The sequence below is a fragment of the Canis aureus genome, chromosome 8 (genome assembly GCF_053574225.1).
Source record: "Canis aureus isolate CA01 chromosome 8, VMU_Caureus_v.1.0, whole genome shotgun sequence".
NCBI classification, from domain to species: Eukaryota; Metazoa; Chordata; class Mammalia; order Carnivora; family Canidae; genus Canis; species Canis aureus.
In genome coordinates this window covers 62,608,028-62,620,967 of record NC_135618.1, presented here as the reverse complement: position 1 = coordinate 62,620,967, position 12,940 = coordinate 62,608,028, and the positions used below count along the sequence as shown (strand labels likewise).

The following is a 12,940-nucleotide window of genomic DNA, read 5'->3' as shown; positions in this document are numbered from 1 at the left end:
CCCGGCTCCCTGTGTGTTCTGAGCTGACGGGCTCACTCTGCTGACCCTCAGTTTGGCCCCAGGGCAGCCCCTGGACACCAGGGGACAGTGGATGGCAGCCCAGGAGCCATTGCCAGCAGAGGAAAGGGAGCAGGTGCTCAGGTGGAACAGAGTGGCCAAGGCACCTCCCCAACTCCAGACTCAGGTCACTTCCCTGCCAAATGGACTGATGACTTGCACTCTGTAGCCAGCAAGACAGCTCCAAGCCTCCTGCATAGGTGCTGGCATCAAGGGCTGGCTGGGCCTTTCGTGGGAGTGGGGGTCTCCCAAAATCGCATGCCCCTGCAGGAGAGGCCGGTGTGTCCACAGTCACGAGCTCCTACATTTGGTACTGTCGGGACTGGCAGCGTGTACATACCAGGGCACCCAGGGCTGAGGTTCTTGCACACCAGGTTGGGGGCACGGGCACAGGGGCTGCCTGCATGGGAAGGACCCACATTGCAAGTGCTGGAGGACCTCTGGCCTCTGTGCTTGTAGCTTGGGCCTGAGAGGGGGCTCGGGGGGCCTGGGGTGGTGGTCCAGCCCCCCAGCACAAGAGGCTGGCAGGACAGAAGATGGAGTCCCTGGCGTTGGAAGCCGGAGCGCCACCTCATTGACATGCACAGCTCAGCACTGCAGGCCTGTCCCCAGTCATGGAGAAAATGAGTCCTGACGTCAGTCACCCCGTGCGTCTGCATCGGTGGTGCCAGCCCATGGCCCGGCAGCCTCACCACGCCCGCGGTGATCACATCGTGCAGTGAGCCCGCTATCTGAGCCCAGCAGAGGCTGGAGGAGCAGCCAACGGGGCGCAGCCTCACCAAGCCGGCTCTGCCAAGTGGTGGGTCCCAAGGCTGTTGGCAGTGGGGGTGGGAGCCAGGACACCAGCTCCCTGGTGCCCAGGGGAGAGTGCCTTGTGTATCAGTCACCTCTAGGCACGCACCCTAAACCCCAACCCTAGCCCCCTGGCCCCTGCATCTCTGGGTACCCACACCCAGCAAAGCTGAAGGAGACTCGCTGTGCACTCAGGTTGTGGCCATTCAGCTCTGGAGCTTGGACTACAGACGTGTACCTCAGACAGAGACACGGACCAGCCAGGCCCTTGGGTCAGCCACAGGTCCACCAGGCTCTGTGCTAGAAACCAGAGCCCCCTAGCTCCTTCGATCACAGTATGGCCAGGGAGGGCATAAGTGCTGTTCCCACTTTGCAGATGAGAAAGCGGGCTTGGTGTGGTGACATGGCTTCCAGAGCCACAAGCCAGTGAGAAGAGGGACGCTGGCCCAGCGCAAGGGCTTTCCACAGCCCGAGGGGAGCTCCAGGTCCCCCCCCCCCAGGTCCTGTCTCACGGACAGCACTCAGTTTAAAACGCCGCTCCCTATCCTGGAGGCTGGTGGAGCCCCACGGAGCAGCTCCTCGAAGAATTGGGAGGAAGCTCCTGGACGTCCAGCCTTTTGCAGCAAAGACCTCCCCAGCCAGTTGGGCTGTGGACAGACATCAGGGTGGATTCACCCGCTCAGATCATCGCGAGCAGCCGTTGTGTGCCGGGCTCTGTTCTGGGTCCCTGACCTCTTGTCCTGCGCCATCAGAAACCAGGGCAGCGTGGGTGGGGTGGGGGCTGAGGCCCTTGTGGGTGGGTGGTGTCCACTCACCAGCACCATCCCTGCATGCAGGCAGCCACCCTCCAGGGCAGGTAGGACCTAGAGAGGCAGGCGGGAAGGCCAGGGGTGTCCTGGATCATGGGCACCAGGGTGCAGGGGCCCCCAGCGGGGTGCTCACCAGGAGATGTTGTTGGTTACAACTCCAATCTGGGCAAAAGAGGAATGTTCTGGAAGGATCTGAGTCAGCCCTGAGGAATTGGGCTGCATCTTGCCACAGCCCCTACTCCAACCGGTGGTCATATGACCCCGTGGCCACTGCCTACCTGCGCCCGACACACACCGTGGGGCCCCCCGGCTGCAGGATTCCACTACCACCTCCATCCAGAATGGCTCCTAGCCCGGTCCTGAGGCTTTCATCACATCTGGAGTTAGGGGGCCTGGCTGGGTCTCTGATTGGCAGAGCCGGGGCGCCCGCTGTCCCTGCTCCTGTAGGAGGATGGGGTGGGCGCCCGGCAGCTAAAATCCAGCCAAGGCCCCCCCTCGGGTCCAGATGCCCAGACACGGCCCTCACCCCTGCCACAGTGCCCAGCCTCCTCCCTCCGCAGAGAGGGTCCCCACGGCCCCTTCCAGCGCCCCCCCAGCCCCGACGCCGCCAGCGGGCGGTGGACGTGGCTGTGCTCAGAGCTTTCCAGGAAGAAGCAGGCAGGTGCAGGTGAGGCAGTTCCCACGACACCCCCACCCCCGGGATGACTCGGCACCTGCGCTGGACGTGGAGCAGGACCCTTGGGGCCACCCGCACCCCGTGGGGTCCCACCCAGGTCCCAGCCGCACGGACACGAGAGTTCTGGTTCTGGCACATCCCCGCTGCCGCGGGCTCATTAGTGGGCACCCGACACTAAATGGTTCTTAAGCCGCTAATGACTAATTTTAAGGGATTAGTGCCACAGCGATAAACTCTAATTGCCAGGATGTAACAGGATTTGAGTGAGACCGGGCTCCTTCCAGCTTCCCCGAGGCTCCAGGGAGGACAGCGCCGCCTGCTGGGGCCTCCCCGGGACCCCACCCTCCGCACCCGCCGCAGGCTGCCGCAGGGCTGTTCAGTGTCTCCACCCACCGCTTGCCCCCTGCGGCCGCCAGACCCAGTCGGAATCTGCCTTTACCTGGGCTGCTGGGGGCTCCGGGTGCCCCTGAGTTCCTCCCCATCCCAAAGTGACCGGGGGTCTTGTCCCGGAGGAGGCGGGGTCCGGAAGGCGCAGGTACTTGCCTCGGGCCACATGCCCCGCCCCCTCCTGGGCCAAGTTCTGCAAGACTCCCGCCCCTGCATCTGACCTGGCCCGTTTCCCTCGCGGTTGACTGTCGCCAAGACACCAGAGCCAAGCAAGGTCCAGGCGTGCGTACGCGCGGCGCTCTGTGCCATGCGCGTGTGCGTGAGTGCTTGGGCGTGTGTGTGCACCCACATGGCTATGTGCACATGTGTACGTGTGCCGTGTGTGCTGTGTACATGCATGTGCTCTCGGTGAGGACAGGTGGCTGCCAAACCGCAGGAATTCCTGCTCCAGGCCAGAGAGGGACAGGGCATCGCCCGAAGTCACACAGCACGAGGGCCGCTGAGGGCGAGCGGGCCCGCGTGCAGGCGCCATCTGGCCCGAGCCGCAACCCGTCTTGCTGAACGTATTTTCAACGTAAAGAAAAGCCCCCCTATGGCCCGTCCCCCCACCTTCCATCATGGATGGACTCCCACACAGACACGTGGACACACAGACACAGAAGTACACGGTTCGGATTTGGGTGGCGTGTGTGGTTTGCACAATCACGGTGGATTATTCTGCAGCCTTGTCGTTCTCACCTAATCGTCTTGGAGATTTTCCATGAAAGCATCTACTGATGGATTTCACCGGGGCTGTGTTGTGGTTGTTCCTAACACACTTGAGGTTTTACTGAAAACGATAATGGACAGAAACACCAGAGTCTCATCTTAAAGTAAAACTGACAGCATTCCTCAGAACTGTCATAGTTCTGAACCATTTTGGTCATTGTTTTCAAACACAAACATAAGCCAAAACAAATCAAACCAGAAGCGACACTAAGTCCCGGGTGCAGAGTAACATGCACGTCCTGCCTGTAAACCGTCTTCTTGTGGTTCTGGTCCCCACCTTATGTTTGGCTCCAGATCTCCCAAATGTACCTTTCCAAGAATTCATGGCAGTTTTTTTGGGGGGGTCTCTACTTGGTGACTGTTTCTGAGACTCAGACTCCTCGGGTGCCTCGGACCCGCCAGTCTGATCGCCCTTGCTGTCCCCACGTCTCACCTGACCCACCTCCGTGAACACCTTTTGTGTTCCCCAAATCCACAGGTTCAAGTCCCAGGAGGAGGAGACACACACGGGGGATGACCATGCGAGGACACGGGGAGAACTTGGCGTCTACATGCCATGGAGGACCCAGCCCCGCACACACCTGGACCTTAGACCTGCAGGCTGCAGGATGTGAGAGACACCCTGTTTAAGCCCCACCCCCCACGAGATATTTGTTACAGCGGCCGAGCTGACGGATGCATCTCCCGGACCTGCGTTAGGGCTCCTGGTGGCATCTTCTTCCTGCGTATTTTACGGACAACAGAACGGTAGCACGTATGTTATAGAACCCACAGCACACACATTTTACATCAGGCTACTGCCTTCTCGGGAACCCACAGAACAGGCCAGCAGAAATAACACAAAAACCACACGCATGTGCTTTGAAATTGTCCAGGAGCCACATTTAAAAAGTAAGAAGAAACAAGCGAGATTGAGTTTAATATATTATATTTAAACCAACGACTCCAAAATGTCACTTCAATGTGTCATCAATGTAAATAGCGAGACATTCACTTGGCTGTCCACGGCATCTGGGAAAGCCGGCGTCTTCTCTTGTGCACACCGCCTGCCTCCGTTGGGACAGGACCTTGTCTTGTCCACCACAGGTCATTCCACACTCACTGTCCTTGTGACAGGGGCTGTCAAATTGTCTGTGTATTTAATTAATAAGACAAGTGGCTGCCCCAGCAGGTCACCTGGGAGTCCGTAGGGACTCAGCAGAGCCAGGAAGCCATGAGCCATGTCCCCCATGCACAGGGGCCCAGGGTGCCTGGCGGGGGTTCAAGGTAGGTCCACTCCCTCCAGGACACTCCTCCCCCAGAGCCCAGCCGCCGCGCGGTGGCCTGGACACCAAGTGGCCCCCCTGACACTGTCTCTGCCCCAGCCTGCAGGACTTCCAGCTTCCTCCCCACCGTGAGCCTCAGCCTCCACATCCAGAAAATGGACTTACGGCCACAGGGGATGGCCCAGAGGGCACCGGGAGCCTCTGTGCCTGCCCGGCCACTGCCCCTTCTATCTGCCAGGGTTCCCTGTGTGGTCTCGTTAGTATAACACCATAATTAGCTCAATTACCAACAGCCTTCATGACTTTTTTCTTTTTTTTTTTAACTTAAAATGGAAATTAAATTTTGCACCAGGTTTACAGGCTGTTAACGGAATTCACTAATCAAACCCCAACACCAAGTCCTTGAAAATGAGAATTTAAAAAGGTCTGCATTTGCATATTCATGTTTTTAATAGGGTTCAGAAGGTATATTTGCAACTGATGAAAAGGATTAATTAAACCTGATTTGCATTGGTGGCGCATCTTAACCCCTTCGGAGCTGGTCTGTGGGGGAGGGGGTGGGGGGGATGGGGCCAAGTGGCCAGAGACGCCAGCCCTGCACCCTTCCTGCGGCCGCATCCAGGAAGCCCGGGCCCGACAGCCACCGCGCCGGAGCCAGGCTCTGGGAACATGACCCTCGCACCCAGAACCCTGGCAGGAGGCAGTGCCAGTGTCTCCTGCTCAAGAAACAAACACATCTGGGGAATGTTTTGTCTTCTTTTTTGTTTGTTTGTTTTGTTTTGTTGTTTTGTTTTCGTTTTGTCTTCTTCATACCATTTTCCAAATGTTTTACAATTTGGAAAATGTAGCAAAGTCTCAAGAAAAGAACATACTTCTTGCTCCGCCACCCAGAAATAGTGGCTGTGCCCTCTGGGTGGCGTGTCTGCGGACCTTTCCCCTTGAGCGTGCGTGTGCATGGGTGCACCCGCATGTGGCATGTGTGTGCACACTTGCACATGTGATGCTTCTGTGTACCTTTGTGCGCGTGCGTACAACCACCTCCTCGCCCCCGCACGACAACGACGCACATGCTGCCCTGTGCCATCCCCCTCCTTGGCAGAGGCCCCCGGTCACCCCGACGGCTGCAGAGCACCACGGGGTGTTGTGTTTATCGGGTCTCTTTGGTCGAGACATTGTGGTTCCCCTCTCGTCGTGATTATTTCTCAGCGATGCCCAAGAATGCTGCCGAGGCTTCCCGGCCCCACGGTGACTCGCATGTCCTGCAGGAGCCTGGGGCTCAGAGGGCAAAGACGTTTGGGGCAGGTGCAGCCAAGTGACCGGCTCCTGGTTTACCCACCCAAGGCGTCATCCCATGTGGCAGAGAAGAAACTGAGGCTGCGACGCCAACCATGCCCTCGAGGGGCAGCCAGGCGTGGGGCACTGAGAAGAAGGTAGAACCTGCCGTCGACAGAACAACCGTTAGCGGAGGAGCTGTGTTTTCACACCGGTGCCAAACACCGCAGGCTTAGCAACGCTGCCATCAGGCAGGGAGTCACGGGTGCCACCGCCTGAGGCCCTGGAGCAGCAGGTGCTCTACTCCTTGGTGCTTGCCCCAGGACGCTGACCCTCGTGTCCCTGGAGGCCGGGTGTTTGCAGGGGTGTTGGGCATGTGCCAGCAGGACAGGCTCACCGCACCGGGTGCCACCTGGTCCACCGGATCCACCAGGTGGACCTCAGCCCAAGACACACACAGGCCACACATGAGTGGATGACTGGGGGCGTCAGTCTGCAAAGCCCAGGACACACGGCCACCCTGAGGAGGAAGAGGGTCCCCTCCCTCCTGGGGATGCTGCTTGCTAAGGACGGATGAAGAGGCGTTTCTGGTCCCCGGGCAGCAGACAGTGGCCCTTGATGTGGACAAAACAGCTTCTGGTGGTGCTTCATGGGATGGACACGGGAAAGAAGTGGGCTCAAGAAGAACCCAGATCCTGCAGGCGAGGCTATGGAGGAGCCCTATGTCTTCCCCGTGTTTCTGGAAAGTCCCAGCAACCATGGAAAGACAGCTCTAGGCAGCATGAGAGCAGCAGAGCAGAGGCACCGCGGGCAGCAGGGTTCAGAGTGAGAAACGTAAGGCTTTTCTCTCACTGGGGGTCACCCTGCAGACAGGACAACATGCCTCTGACAGAAGCACACGATTGGGTACCCACGTCTCCATCTTTTGGGGCTGCTCCACCAGCCAGCATGGACGGGCCTGCCTCAGCGACAGACACGCGGGATCTCTGGGACCAGGGTCATGGGGTCAGGGCCCCACCTCTTGGAGGTCCTTCTCCAGTCACGTTGGGGGTCAGGCCCTCAGCACGAGAATTTGGGGGAGACACAAACACTTGGCCCATAACATGTAGGTTGTACCTGGTTGTAAAGGTGCTTAAAGCAATTTAAGCAAATCTGACATATTTAGCTTGTGATCTTAATTAAACATTTAGAAGCATTTGATTAAAGTTTATAATCAATATCTAAATATCTGGGAAATTTTATTGGTTAATTTTTCTAGTTGGGATTCATTAATTGTGCAAGTGCTTAAATATTTAGGGAAATATGCTTAATAGATTTGTCAGAAATGCAATATTAGACGCCACGCAGAGAGCAGTGAGACGCCTCTCCCCTGGAGACAAAGATCCCGCTCGGAGGGGAGCGGGCTTACATGACAGCTCATCCGGGGCGGCAACAACCATCCAAGCACACAGCCCTGCAGGGTGGCGGAGACACAGGACGGAGCTCGCTTCTCTGCAATGGTGCCCATCACCTGTGTCTTTATCCCCAGCCCCAGTTCAAGAGGGGATACGAGGTCACACACAGGTCCCTGCATGTGACGGGCTGCCCCCCTCCACCCCAGCATAGCCTCTGACCGACCTGGGCCCAGTATGGGGCTCCCAGAGCCGCGTTTATAACCTATGACACATGACCCAGGACCAACCCTAGGGATGGGTGACCAGGGAAGGCGCGCTGGGCAGGGTCTCCCGAGGGAGAAGCGGGCAGGTGGAGGGAGCCCTGGCACTGCTTCCAGCTGGAGGAACCCGCGGGGGAGCTTCAGAGGAGTCTCTGGGGTGTCCAAGCCAGAAGGTAGACTCTCGACAGAGGAAGCAAGCACGTGGCACGTCTCTGCCCTTCAAGACCGGACGCCAAATGACAGCGCGGCCAGATGCAGACGAATGGGAGCTGCGGTCCTGTATTCGGAGCAGGTGCAGTTGGCAGTGAAGGGGCGAAGAGCCCGGGCATGTGGGCATCCAGACGGCGCACCCACCCCAGGCTCTACCCCAAAGGCATGGTCCAGCGGGCTGAGGGCGCAGCGACGGCGGGAGCTCACGGATGGGCAAGCTCTGCTGGAAAGCGCTGAAGGCCGCCTAAGTAGAGCCGGCGTGGATGTCGTGGCCAGTGCGCCTGGTTAGCGGAGGGCGGCATCGATCATCGCTGTCGGTCGGGCCCAGACGGGTCTGTGACACACGGGCACGGGAAACCTTCCATTTCTGGATCTCATTAATTCATTCATGTAATATGACCGTGGGGTCATCTGGTGTGTGCCGCGGGCACAGTGGGACCCTCCCAATGCCGCCGCATGGAGCTGGAGCGCCTCCGGGTCAGCGTCCACCACCTCCGCCCCCAGCTCCCCAGGGCCCCTAGCCGGGTCCCACCATGCTCCTCTGGGGTCACACGCACCTCGAAACAGCACTCACGGCGTGTGGCCCACCCAGGTGGCGTCGCTAAGGTCTGCCCGGACCCTCCGTGCCCTGTGGTCACAGCCTTCCACGTCTGGGCCGAACTCCCTGGTGCAGACGCTCCAAGCACACGTGTGTCCGTTCACCTGTCAGTTCCCGTGCCCGGGATGCCCCAGAGTGTGTCTCCTTGCGCTCGGGACCACGCGTTCCCTCAGGGTCTAACGAGGAGCAGAAGGCCGCCCCGCTATTCCCCCGCGCGCCTTCCGCGCCCCGCCAGCCACGCCGCCCCCCACGCGGCAGCCCGGGAGGGCGGCTCATGGGCCCCCTCGCACCCCGGGACATGCGCCTTCCCGCCGACTCGCCGTGCCGACGGGCTGCGGCCTTCACCCAGCCGTTTCTGAACACGCTCCAAACTGACCCCTCACCAGTTTATTCGTGGAAATGGCTCCTCCCACTTTGACTCGTTCTTCTCTTTATCTTATTTTCCGATAAAGTTCTTGATGCTCTTGCAGTTCAATGTATGTGTCTCTCCTTCTGCGCTCGGCCCGCCCCGACCCCGGGGAGACCACGAGCACGAGCCCCACACTGTCTCCTGCAAGTGACTTTTATTTATGGTGTGAGACAGAAATCCAATTTCATTTTTTCCACACGAATAACTAATTGTCTCGGCAGCATTTGTTACGGGGCCTCCTCTTCCCCGAGCGGTCCTCCTCCGCCCACACCATCATAAATCAGGTTCCCGTGAACGGGCAGGTGCGCCTGGGGCTCGCTCCTCCCCCGGCCGTAGAGGTGCCCCAGCAGAGCCGTCTTAATTACCGGGCGACCTGCACTGTGACAACAGTGGCCACAAGATGTCGGGTGTGGGGGCAGGGGCTTCTGGTTTATTACAATAACTTGTTGGTTGTATTTTATTTATTTATTCATGAGAGACACAGAGAGAGAGAGGCAGAGACACAGGCAGAGGGAGAAGCAGGCTCCATGCAGGGAGCCCGACGTGGGACTCGATCCCGGGTCTCCAGGATCAGGCCCAGGGCTGAAGGCAGCACTAAACCGCTGAGCCACCCGGGCTGCCCTGTTGTTATATTTTAAAGACAACATTTGTAGGGCCTGAGGGAGATGGGGTATGGGCAGCTGACAGGTGGAAGCTTTCTCTGGGGTGAGGACCTCTGGGTCCATCCCCGTTTTCCTAAGCGTTTTCCTAATGTAAATTTTTACTAAAGCATAAAAATATGAATAAACATGCACGAAGCATAAGGTGCAACTTGCTGGATTTTCCAGGCCCTCAGCACCCAGCATGAAACATCCTCCGAGGCATCCTCTGACCCTGACACCTGCCTCAGGGTGCCTCTGCCCCCGAGAAGCGGGCCCACTTCCGAACTTTATATAAACAAAACCAGACAGTGCGTGTTTCTCGGAGCCTGGCTCCTTCCACTCAGCGTCATGCCCATGACACATCCAACCACGATGCTGCGAGCGCTTTCCTTCCCCCAAGCTTCTTATTACAGGAAAACATTTAGCAGAGATGAAAGAATTGTACAGGAAACACATACACTCATCCCGTTGAATCAATGTTTCGGCACATCTGCTTTGTCACGTACTGTCCATCCATCCATCCATCCATCTTCTTAACGCATCTCGGAGGGAGTCACCGGCATCGATGCTTCAGCATCTGTAAGATCAGCTGCACCCTATGCTGGGGTTGGTTTTCCTTTGACGTAAAAGGAACAAATGAGATGTAAAAACCTTCGGTGACAAATGACACATGTGTAACCCAAACCCCCAACAACGTGCAGAACATTCCAGAACATTCCCTCATCTCCTTTTTTAAAAAGATTTACTTATTCGTGAGAGAGTCAGAGACACAGGCAGAGGGAGAAGCGGGCTCCTCACAGGGAGCCCGATGCAGGACTCGATCCTGGATCCTGGGATCATGCTCTGAGCCGAAGGCGGATGCTCAGCCGCTGAGCCCCCGGGACGTCCTCCCTGGTCCCCTTCTAAATGAGTGCTCACGTCTTCCCGCAAGAGGCCATCCATGGCTCTTCTGTTTCCTCTGGCTTCGTCAGGATGTGCCATGGTCGCGGGAGCTCACGGTGTGCGCTGTGGTGACTCCACCCGCGGACACGCGGCGGTTAACACGTCCCTCACCTGGTGACAGCAGGGAGATCCCGGCCAGGCTCCCCCGACCCGGGACTGTGCCGATGTTGTGGTTTTCAGACGGAGGGTGTGCGGCGACCCTGCGCTGAGCCCGCCTGCCGGCACCGCTTTCCCAACGGCACCTGTTCCCTTGGTGTCTCTGAGTCACACTCGGTGACTCTCACAGCGTTTCCAACGACTTCATTACTCACGCATTTGTCACAGTGGCCGGTGGCCAGTGACTGACTCACTGACGGCTCAGACGATGGTTCACATTTTCTAGCAGAAAGGATTTTTTAATTAAAATACGTACATAGTGCTTTTAGACCTAATGCCACCGCACACCTGCTAGACACCGTGTCACGTAGACACAGCTCCGCCACGCCCCAGAAACCAGAGCGCTGCCGGGGCTCCCTTTGTGGCGCGTGGGCTCTGCGGCGACCCCGCGGTGCGCCTGGGTCCCGTCGCCCTCCGTCATTACCACAGACGGCCCCGCGGTGTGGGTGGGCGGCGGCTCCTCCATGCCTCGGTGGCAGGAGGTGGGGTTGTTTCCGGTGCCGGGCTCCGAGGTGAGGACGCCGTGTAGACCTCTGGCCCGTGCCGTTGAGAGAGCGGATGGAGCATTTCCGAGGGCGCACGCCAGCAGCAGAACGGCCAAGTCAAGGTACGGGGGATGCCGCCGAGCAGCGCCCACAGGGTGCAGCCACCTGCACTCCACGGACAGCAAGCGTCCTGGTGGCTCCACATCCCCAGTGACGTGCGGCACCTGCTCACCTTTCCAGCCACGCTCACGGGTGGTATCTCACTGCAGCTGTAATTTGTGTTTTCCCGGCAAGAAAGGAGGCTGACGCCGTGCAGCTGTCCTGGCCACTCTCGTGGCCACTCTGGCCTGGGGGGCAGCACGCCCCTCCCCACGTCCCGCCTCCAGGCCGGGTGGGCTCGGCTACTGGCTGCTCCTGGGGGGCCTGGCGAGGTTGCACAGCAGCTCTGCCCTCTGCGGGCGGGAGGCCAGAGGGGGCCTTTCTCCCACGCTCGCTCCGAGAACCGGGTAGACGCATGGAGCTGAGACTGTCAGGGATCGAGGCGCCCAGGACAGGACCCCCACCCCTGGCCTCACACTGCCTCCGCCCTCAGCCCCCTTTGTTGTTGTGTTAATGTTGAACCAACCTTTCATTCCTGGAATAACCCTACTGCTCACGACGTACCATCCGTTCTAGGCATTTCTGGGTTCAATTTGCTACTCTTTAAGAAGTGTTTTGGGCCTGTGTAAATGAGGCATGAAACGTCCACTTCTTGTGGCTTTTTTACCTGATGTTGGCGTCTGTCAGGCTGGCCTCACGAGCCAAGTGCGGCCACTCCTCTGCTCCTGCAGGTGCCGTGCGTGCTGGGCGCCGCCGTGGTGGGACGTGCCAGGGAGGCCGCTGGGCCTGGAGGCTTGCTCCTCGCTGGACGTGGGACCACGGCCCGAGTGAGCCACACACGGACCTGGGCCTCCGGTGGCAGGATGCGTGAGCGCAGGCTTGTGAGAAACAGTCCTGGACCCGGGCCTCGGGCTGGTGATCTTGGTCTTGGATGATTTCCCCACCTCTGCAGGCTAAAGATGCATTCATTTCGTTGATCTTTTCAATAAAATGAAAGAACTGGGTTTTGGTTTCGCTGATTTTCCTGTTGCTGTTCTTTTCTACCCGGTGTGGCCCTGCCCTTTGTCCGTTATCCATTCTCCATCCTGCACTTTAGGTTCATTTGGCCTCATTTCTTGAGTTCTGATCTGGATCCCATTGGAGAGACCACACAGAGTTTAAGCAGAGTGGGCAGGAAGCATGCAGAGAGGTGGGAGGACTGGGAGGGTGCCCCGGGGCTCAGAGAGCATAGACAGGCCTGGAGGGGTGGGGGGGTCCAGCAGCAGAGGGGTGGGGTGGGTGGGGGTGGGGGAAGGCCAGCCAGGGAGCCTGTGAATGTGGTCGGAGTGCAGCTGGAGAGGCTCCATGGGCAGCAGCCTCACACACCTCCACCATCCCCCCACGCCCCATGGCTTCCTCTCTGAACCCCCTCCACCACCACCAGCACCGCCAGGCCCCTTCACCTGCCCTCGCCTTCACCAAGGTCTGGAAATTTCCAGGCATCAAGCTCAAGGAGGCAAACATAAGAAAAGTTAGAGGAAATCTGAGCACATTGTTAACAGGATTTACTTAAGACACAAATACGTTCCAAATTGTTTTTCATTCAAACGAGAACACGCCTTTTAGGTCCCACACAACCTTTAGAAAGATTGATACTATATTGAAACACAACTAAAAAAAAATCAATATTTATGATACCACACCCTCCAACTGCAATGCAGCGTGACTTGTAATTAATAAG

General features: G+C 58.3%; 2 long non-coding RNA genes across 2 annotated transcripts; one reads left to right on the top strand and one right to left on the bottom strand.

The window, feature by feature from the left end:
• Positions 1 to 5,343: 5,343 nt before the first annotated feature.
• On the top strand, positions 5,344 to 12,224 carry LOC144319444 (uncharacterized). The gene is made up of 2 exons (XR_013385261.1): positions 5,344 to 11,243; positions 11,952 to 12,224. It is a non-coding gene; the product is annotated as an uncharacterized LOC144319444 (long non-coding RNA).
• Positions 9,341 to 12,377, bottom strand: LOC144319445 (uncharacterized). The gene is made up of 2 exons (XR_013385262.1): positions 10,457 to 12,377; positions 9,341 to 10,154 (listed from the first exon to the last, which is right to left on the bottom strand). It is a non-coding gene; the product is annotated as an uncharacterized LOC144319445 (long non-coding RNA).
• Positions 12,378 to 12,940: the final 563 nt, after the last annotated feature.